This window comes from Hordeum vulgare, chromosome 6H (genome assembly GCF_904849725.1).
Source record: "Hordeum vulgare subsp. vulgare chromosome 6H, MorexV3_pseudomolecules_assembly, whole genome shotgun sequence".
Classification (NCBI taxonomy): Eukaryota; Viridiplantae; Streptophyta; class Magnoliopsida; order Poales; family Poaceae; genus Hordeum; species Hordeum vulgare.
Genome location: NC_058523.1, coordinates 304,619,759 through 304,628,691, shown reverse-complemented (window position 1 = coordinate 304,628,691; position 8,933 = coordinate 304,619,759).

The following is an 8,933-nucleotide window of genomic DNA, read 5'->3' as shown; positions in this document are numbered from 1 at the left end:
GCTGTGGTGGCCGGAGTCGTGGGCAATGGCGGCGGCCGTTCTCAGATCCGGAGCGGGGGGACGAGCTCGAGGAGGCCGTGAGAGAGGCCGGGGAGGAGGGAAATGGCAAGAGGATGCCTCAGGGCTTTTCATCTCAAAGAGATATGGTCGGGGGCAGCCTGCAGGAGGTGGAAGCACGAGGTGGCCGTGCCTCCTGTGCGAGCGCCACGCCCTCGTGCCTACTAGCACGAGGTTGAAGAAGGCGGCAGGAAGATGGGCTGGGCCAGGGTGAGCGACACATAAGGTTTTTCCCATCTTTTTCATTTCTGTTTTCTGTTAAACCTTTCTAACATATATTTGTTTTATTTTTAGCTCCAAACTATTTCTATAAATAGTGAAAATAATTTTGGGTGTTACTTGGAATACTTCCAAGTCAATAAAAATAGTTCAACATTTATAATATCTTGAGATATTTAAAACCACATATTTGGGTAGTAACAGTGACTTTTTTGAGATAAATAAAATTCCAATATTATTTAAAAAAAATCCACCCCTGAAATATTGTTTCCAATATTTATCAAAAAGGGTGGGCTTTTATGAAGGCCATTTTTGGGTTCATTGAACTTTTACTTCATTTGAATTTAGTTGAATAAAGAAGTGTTAGGATTTTTCTTTCATTCCCTATTTCACTTTTTAATGCAACAATAAAACATGAGCACAATCTTGCTAATCAACAAAAGAATTCTAGGGATGTGACAAAACTGCACCAACCCACCCCCATCACCCCCTGGTGGTCCCGTACAAGTATTAGTACCGCTCATGGGAGGGGTAGTACAGCCTAGCGATAGTATCATTGTCGGACAAGGTAGTACCGCTCTAGCTCCCGGTAGTACTGCTCAGAGTGACCACAAAGAGAACACAAAAGGTGGCTTACACATAATTTTTATAATCATTTTGAAGATATAGGTAAGAGACCCAAAAACCAGCCAATGGAAGGGGACACACCAAGTTTTGAAGATTCAAACCGAAGAAATCAAACTTGGGGTGACACAAAACACAAATAAGCTCTCAAAAGTGAAATCCTAACTAGGAGAGGACGGTGGCCAAAGCCACCTATGTTTGAGTCAATTGGTTTGACACTGCAAAGATTTTAACCTTCGGCCCATGACCAAAACTCATCTCTGAAGCACATGTGTCAGAAAAAATGAGTAATGTGAAAGACTTGATCTATTTATGCATAATAGGGGGAGGGAGAGTTCAATAAGAGAATAATAGTCCCCCTAAATCGATTCGTACATATAAACAAGATTGAATGATGAGAGTGGTGGCATGTGCATTATTTCAATCCAGATTGCTCGAATCAATGATATTTAGCTCATGCCTTAACTCGTGAAATCTAGCTTCATCCAATGCCCTCATGCAAATATCTGCAAGTTGATCATGAGTGTTGAGCTGAATAAGCTCAATCTCCCCACACTTGATATGCTCCCAAATGAAGTGATGACGAAACTCAATATGCTTCGTCTTGCAGTGTTGAACCCGGTTGTTGGAGATCAAGATTGCACTCTCGTTGTCGTAGTAAAGAGGCACTTGGTCGCAAGTGACATCATAATCCTTTAATGTTTTCCTCATCCAATGTAATTATGCATAGCAACTTGCGGCGGCTACATACTCAGCCTTGATGGACGACAAAGAAACACAATTTTTTTCATTGAAGACCAACTAACCAAAGGGCGACCAAGGAATTTGCATCCTCTGGAAGTGTGATGTTTCTCCACACGGTCTCCCACCCAATCCGAGTCCGGGTATCGTGTGAGATCAAATGAAGCACCTTTGGGGTACCATAAGCTAAAGTTTCAGATATGATACAAATATCAAAAGATTCGCTTGACCGCACCCAAAGTGACTTTCCTTAGGTGCGGATTGAAATCATGCACAAATTCCCATACTCAACATAATATCTGGTCTAAATGCACAAAGGTAAAGAAAATAGCCAATCATGGAGCAATATACCTTTTGATCCACGGCTTTACCATTGGGATCACTATCAAGTTGGCATTTGAGTAGCATGGGAGTGGTTCCCTTGGTCGGTTTGAGTTCAGAGAACTTGAATCTCTGGAGCATGTCTTGAGTGCATTTTCCTTGGTGAAGGTTCCTTGACTTTGTTGCTTGACTTCAAATCAAAGGAGGAACTTCAACTCTCCCATCATAGGCATCTCAAATTCTTTGGCCACTAATGAGACAAACTCTTCAGTGAAAGCTTTGATAGGAGAACCAAATATAATATCATCAAAATATAACTGGCATATGAAAAGGTTCCCTTTAACCTTCATTGTGAAAAGAGTATGATCTATTTTCCCAATTTCAAGCCCACGGTCTTGCAACATCTTGGTACGATGCTCATACCACTCACGTGGGGCTTTTTAAAGCGATAGAGTGCCTTATAGAGCATGTATACATGATTGTGGAACTTGGGATCCTGAAACCTCAGGGGTTGCTTGAAATATACAAACTCATTAAGAGGACTATTAAGAAATTCACTCTTAACATCCATTTGATATAATTTGAAATCATTATGAGATGCATATGCTAGCAACATGCTAATAGATTAAAGGCATGAAACGGGAGGAAAGGTTTCACCATAGTAGATATCGTCGACTTGAGATTAGCCTTGTGCCACCAATATAGCCTTATTGCGAATGACGAAACCTTTCACATATTGCTTGTTCCTAAAGATCCATTTGGTTCCAATGACATTGCGATTGTCCTTTGGTCTTGGCACCAACCGCCGCACTTTGTTGCGCTCGAAGTTTTTAAGTTCATCATGCATCGCCTCAAGCAACTCCGTGTCCACGAGTGCTTCTTGTACCTTTAGGGATTCAATGCAAGAAATAAATGCATGATGTGCACAAAAGTTTCGTAATTGATGACTAGTGGTTATCCCTTTAATTAAGTTTCCGTAGACATTCTCCAAAATATGTTTTTTATGTTTAAGCTCGGAAACAATCTTGGCGACTCATCTTTCTAGAATTTCCTCCATGGAAAGTTGAGGAGAAACATTTTGATGACCTTGAGCACCATCATGAGCTTGCTCTTCATCTTGATCTTTGCTCGGGGGTGAGAACTTGATGTTGGGCATCATTTGGTGTATCACCATCATCATGAGGTTGATCTTGTACTTGATATTCTTCACTTGGTTGAGGGCCTTCACTTTGGTCTTTGCAAGTGTGTGGATCTTGCGTCGGTGATGGTTCCACTTGCGTGGAAGATTGTCCTTCTCCTTCGGCCATCAGGGGTTCCTCAACGGGTAGGAAGTATCCCACAACCATTCTTATTATGGATTGGGGAGGAAGTTCACCACCTACATCATGAAAACCACTTTTCTCCACTTGGAGGGCCATTATATTTATCACACTCCATGTTACAAGTCTCCTCAATGAGTCCATTAGACTTGTTGAAGACACGGTAAGCATCAGAGTTTGCGGAATAACCAAAAAATATGCCACCTTGGGCTCTAGGTTCAAATTTAGACAACTGGCACCTTTCTTGAGAATGAAACACTTACAACCGAACACGCAGAAGTTCTTGAGGTTGGTCTTGTTTCCGGTAAGAACTTCATAAGGACTCTTGTTCAAGCCTTTGCGGAGGTAGAGCTGATTAGATGCATGACATGCGGTGTTGGTGGCTTTGGACCAAAAACTTTACAGACAATTCTATTCCACCATCAAGGTCCTTGCCATGTCCTTCAGTGTCCAGTTCTTCCTTTCTACAACACCATTTTGTTGAGGGGTATATGGTGCGGACTATTGGTGCTTGATCCCCTCATAACTAAGAAACTCATCCAAGGTGTAGTTCTTGAACTCAGTGCCATTGTCACTTCTAATCATCAAGATATTTTCCTCTTTTTATCGTTGAGTTTCATTCGCAAAGTGGATGATGGTTTGTTGGATCTCACTCTTTGTCTTGAAGAACTATACCCAAGTATATCTTGAGTAATCAACCACAATCACCAAGAAATACTTTCTTCCACCAATACTATCAAAAGATGGAGGACTAGAAAGATCCATGTGAAGGAGCTCCAAGGTCCTCTTCGAGTAGATGGTAGTCATAGGTCGATGATCGTATCATGTAGCTTTCCTTTGATACAGGCACTGCAATCATAATACTTGGCAAAGCTCACATTTCTTAGTCCACGAACGTGATCCCCTTTGAGGATACTTTGCAAAGATATCATATCTGCATGGACTAGTCGGCGATGCCAAAGCCATCCCACGTCAACTTTAGCATTAGGCATGTCATGGTCTTAGTGGGACGCTGCGAGAAGTTAAGCACATAGAGACCATTTTTGACATGCACAATAAAGGCTACTTTAAGAGTCTTGCTCCACAAAAGGGCCAGGATGTCAACACCAAAAAAGATACAAAAACCCGTGAGTGCACACCGATGAACAAAAACTAAATTGTATGCAAGGGTCTCAACAAGCATGACATTCTCGATGGATACTTCGAAAGAGATTACCACCTTGCCAAGACCCAGTACTTTGAACTTGTATCATCACCAAAGTAGACTTGAATGTCCAATGATGGATTAGAATGAACGTCCACCAGCAAGTCCTTGCTTCTAGTCATATGATTTATTGCTCGACTATCAAGCAACCGCGACACTCCTCCGAAAGTAAACTCCTACAAGAGACAAATGCTTGGATTTTGGTAGCCATTCTTTAATGGGTCCTTTCATGTTAATGACAAGGATTTTAGGAGTCCAAATACACCATTCAATGTACTCATAAGAATAACCAACAAATTTGGCATAAACATGCCCATGAGTACTGCGTCATAAAACATAAGAGGGGTTAAAGTCGTCGGCTTTGTTGGATGAGTGGGCTTTGCCCTTCTTCGCACTATCACCCACAACCTTGTCCTTATTATTCTTATGAGTACCCTCCCCACTTTGAAAAAGTTTTCCTTGAGCGGGGGAGGTTGCTTGGTCTTGACCTTCTTGTTCTTCTTGGACATGGGTGCAAACCCAATTCCTTGCTTTTCAACTACTTCCTTTTTATTGCTCAAAAGTTCATTAAAGTTATTCTCACCTTGGATGCACATCACAAGTGTTTTCTCAAGTTTCTATTTCAACTTTGCATTCTCCTCCACAAGATGCACATGCTCACAACAAGGCTTAGTAGCATTGTCATTATCTATTCACACGAAAGGAGGACATAAGGCTACTTCCTTAGTAAGTTTTACTTGGAGTTGATCACGAGACTCTTTTAGAGAAGCATGATAACTCTTCAAAGCCTTGTGATCCTTGTTAAGTGTGACAAACTCCATTGAGCCTATCATGGTCAACCCCAAGGGCAACCTTTTCAGATTGGGGCACACGAGTAAGAACAAGAGCATGATTTTGATCTTGTCGTAATTTAGAATGGTCTTTGTTGTATGACTCCTGAAGAGTCAAACAAGATCTCGCTCTCCCTCATGAGCAATGGAAAGATCCGCTACCTCATCGGCATAGACATGACTATGTCCCTCTAATTTAGAAATGGTCTCTTCTTCAGACTCTATGAGATCACTAGACTCACCATAGATTCTTTGTCTCACCCTTGATTTTCTCTTGAATTTATCAAAGGAGTTTTCCTCAACTTCTACCTCCTCTTTCTCATCTTCACTATCCGTAGAATAAGGGGTAGTGGAAATGGTAGTTTTGATGTTGGAGGTTACCTTGTTGGATTCCTTGTCCATAAGGAACTTGGCAATGTGGTTCTCGTTCGAGGAGTCGAAGACATACACCTTAGTTGGATAGGATGATGCAATGGCCATCGTGGCCATCGCCATTACTTCACCACTTGAATCTTCATCTTCATCATCATCATCGGACAAATACTGTTCTTGAGCCACCAAAACCTTTTGAGGCATCTTCTTGGAGAAGTTGTTCTTGTTGGGGACGGACTTGTCTTTGTCTTTGTGAATGAGATTGGCACCATTGTTTTCTCATACGGATAATCCACCACAAAGTAACTCAAATTCCCACAATTATAGCATGTCCTCACACGTTGCATGCCCTTTGACCCACTTGAATTGTTCTTGGAGAAGATGGGATTTGAGTTTCTCTTGTTTCCCCAAAATTGCCTTGACACAAGAGCCATGTGCTCGTTGTAAGAATATTTGGTGTATTCGAGACAACCCTCATCTTCTTCTTATTGTTCTTCTTCTTCTTCTTCCCCCGAAACTACCTTGACCTTCAAAGCTAGGCTGCATGTGGCTTTCCTTGACCGTTGGACACAAGAAAGAGCATTGTCGACAGTCTTGTTAAATATGCTCATGGCAATGAAATCATCCAACACATCTCTTGAGGAAAAGGAGTGGAAGTTCAGTCTTTGACGGATAAGAGATGGCATGGCCTAGTTGAATGGCATGATGTCCTTGAGAAACTTATGCTTGATACGATTGCCATCCATATTCTTACTTCCGTGTTCTTGAAGAACAACGACAAGAGTTGTCTCATGAGGGTCCTCACTATAAAGCATCACAAATTCAACGACCTCATCAATAACCACCTCAAAGTTGAACTGTTGAATACTCGAGCTTACCTTATACATGGACACAATATGTTCCCAACAATACTTTTCATGAGTGAAAGGACGAAAGTGAGGAAGATCTTCAATTGGTACAACTGACTGAAGAGTGAACAAGGCGGAGTGATTGGGTTGATTGTCGGCCTCTTCTCTTGGGGTGAGGTTGCTTGAATCATGTGGGTAGTACCCTTGCTCAATGATTCTCCAAAGTTGTGTTGAGTTTTGATTGAAATGAGAGTTGATACAAAAAACCCAATTAGCAAAATTATTCTTTACAAGCTTAGGAGGAGTACCAAGGTTGATAATATGCAGTGGTTGGACTCGTCCTCCATAGACCATAAGAGGAGGAACCGAGGAAAAGGTAACCATCCTCCTCCTTCCTTGAGGAAACTTATTCTTATCACTACTAGCCCTCTCCTTAGGGAAGTTGGCATCCGAATCCGAAGTCGTGGGTTAACCACTCCAAACAGATCGATAGAGAGCTTGAGCCCGTCAAGAAATCTTGAAACAAGGATTTGACCTCGACCACCATAGAAGATATAAGTGAGGAAATTGCCTCATTTAAAACCTCTCGCAAGACCGTGTTCACACCCTCAGCCTCGAGTAACTCCACAACCCGATCCCTGTTGTCAACCATACTCTTTGGGTTGTGAAACCCTTAATAAGGAGATGTAGCTTTGATACTAATTGAAAGGATCGATATGGTTGAATAGGAAACTACCAATTTTTCGCTTTAGTTTAACAAATTAGGTTTAGCAACAAATAGGTTGTTTAGATATGCAACCTGGTGAGCAACCTATATGATGCTAACAAAAACAATAACAAGCAAGTAGTAAACACAAATTAAATGTAAGAAGTAACCACGAGTGGAATCGATGAAGACGAGGATGTGTTGCCGAAGTTCCTTCCCTTTGTGGGGAAGTATGTCCACATTGGAGTGGTGTGGAGGCACAATGCTCCCAAGATGCCACTAAGGCCACCATATTTTCCTCACGCCCTCACACAATGCGAGATATCTTGATTCCACTAGTGGTCCTCTTGAAGGCGACGATCAAACCTTTACAAACAAGTTGGGGAAATCTCCACAGCTCAATTGGAGGCTCCCAACAACACCACGAAGCATCAGCACAATGGAATATGGCTTCAAGGCGACTTCTACCGTCTAGGTTGTTAATAAACCAAAGAGTAACAATATCAGCAAGAGATTAGTGAGGGGGAGTCAAATTTCTCTTTGTGGAAGTGTAGATTGAGGCCCTCTCAAGCAAACCCTAGAAGATCAACAAGTTTTGTTGGCTAAGGAGAGAGATCGGGTGAAAATGGAGATTGGAGAAACAATGGAGATTAGAATTGGAAAAGGTGGTCTTCTTGGGGAAGAATATCTCCTTTATATAGTGGGAGAACCAATACAACAGTTACCCTCTCTGTCGTGGGTATAAGTCTGACAGTAGATGTGTAGGGTACGAAAGGATGGGCAGAGCCTTAGCTACGGCGAGGTTGTATGAGTTCAGGCCCCTCTACATTGGAGGTAATAACCCTACCTCTCAGTGCTCTTGGGAGCTTGTTGTCGAGTGGAATATGGATTACAGTGAATTGCTAACCCCTGCACCAGTGGGGAAGGGCGGCTTATATAGAGTGCGCTGCCCTTCACAACGGTTCGGTGCACAGGGGTGGAGTAGTGGCAAATAAAGGCCTACGTTATAGGTAACGTATGTCTTAAATGCTAATAAAGGTACATGGAAACGTATGACCGTTGCCCTCGAGGGGGGTTACGATGCACAGAGTGGAATCGAGTCGGTAAGTTCGATACGCTCCGAATGCTCATCTCCGACTGGATGATGGAGGAATCGTCATCGACTGGATGATGGGAAGTCCTTAATTCAGTCAGAACTGACTAAGGGCCTTATCCCTTATGAAGGGTAGTCCTTGGGTAGGACTCATAGGGCAGGCCTATGACCCTACCCTAGGACTATAACCCCATCATTAGTCCCCGAATGGATTGGGGTTGGAACGACGAAGCGACGCTTGGAGTACGGATCTGACTGGTATGGATCCGACTTTGGCGTTGTTTGCCTCGATCCATTTTATCCTCTTTGACCAATGATTCGAGTGGATGTATTTGTGAAATGAACCGTCAGGGACCGAGTGCTTCCGTGGTATCTTTTGACATGACCAGTCAACTGACAGCGGCGGATTTTCCGGGATCCTCAAATCTCGGTTGCCGCGTGCTCGGTGGGGATGACGACATCGTAATCGAGTAGTATCTTCCGCCTCGATTTCCGTGCCTTCATCTTCTCCACTAATATCGCAGCAACCGGTCGGGGGATAAGATTTCGGGGCCACCTGCTAGTGACCCAGTCGGAACCTTACTTAAACCTGTGTAGCG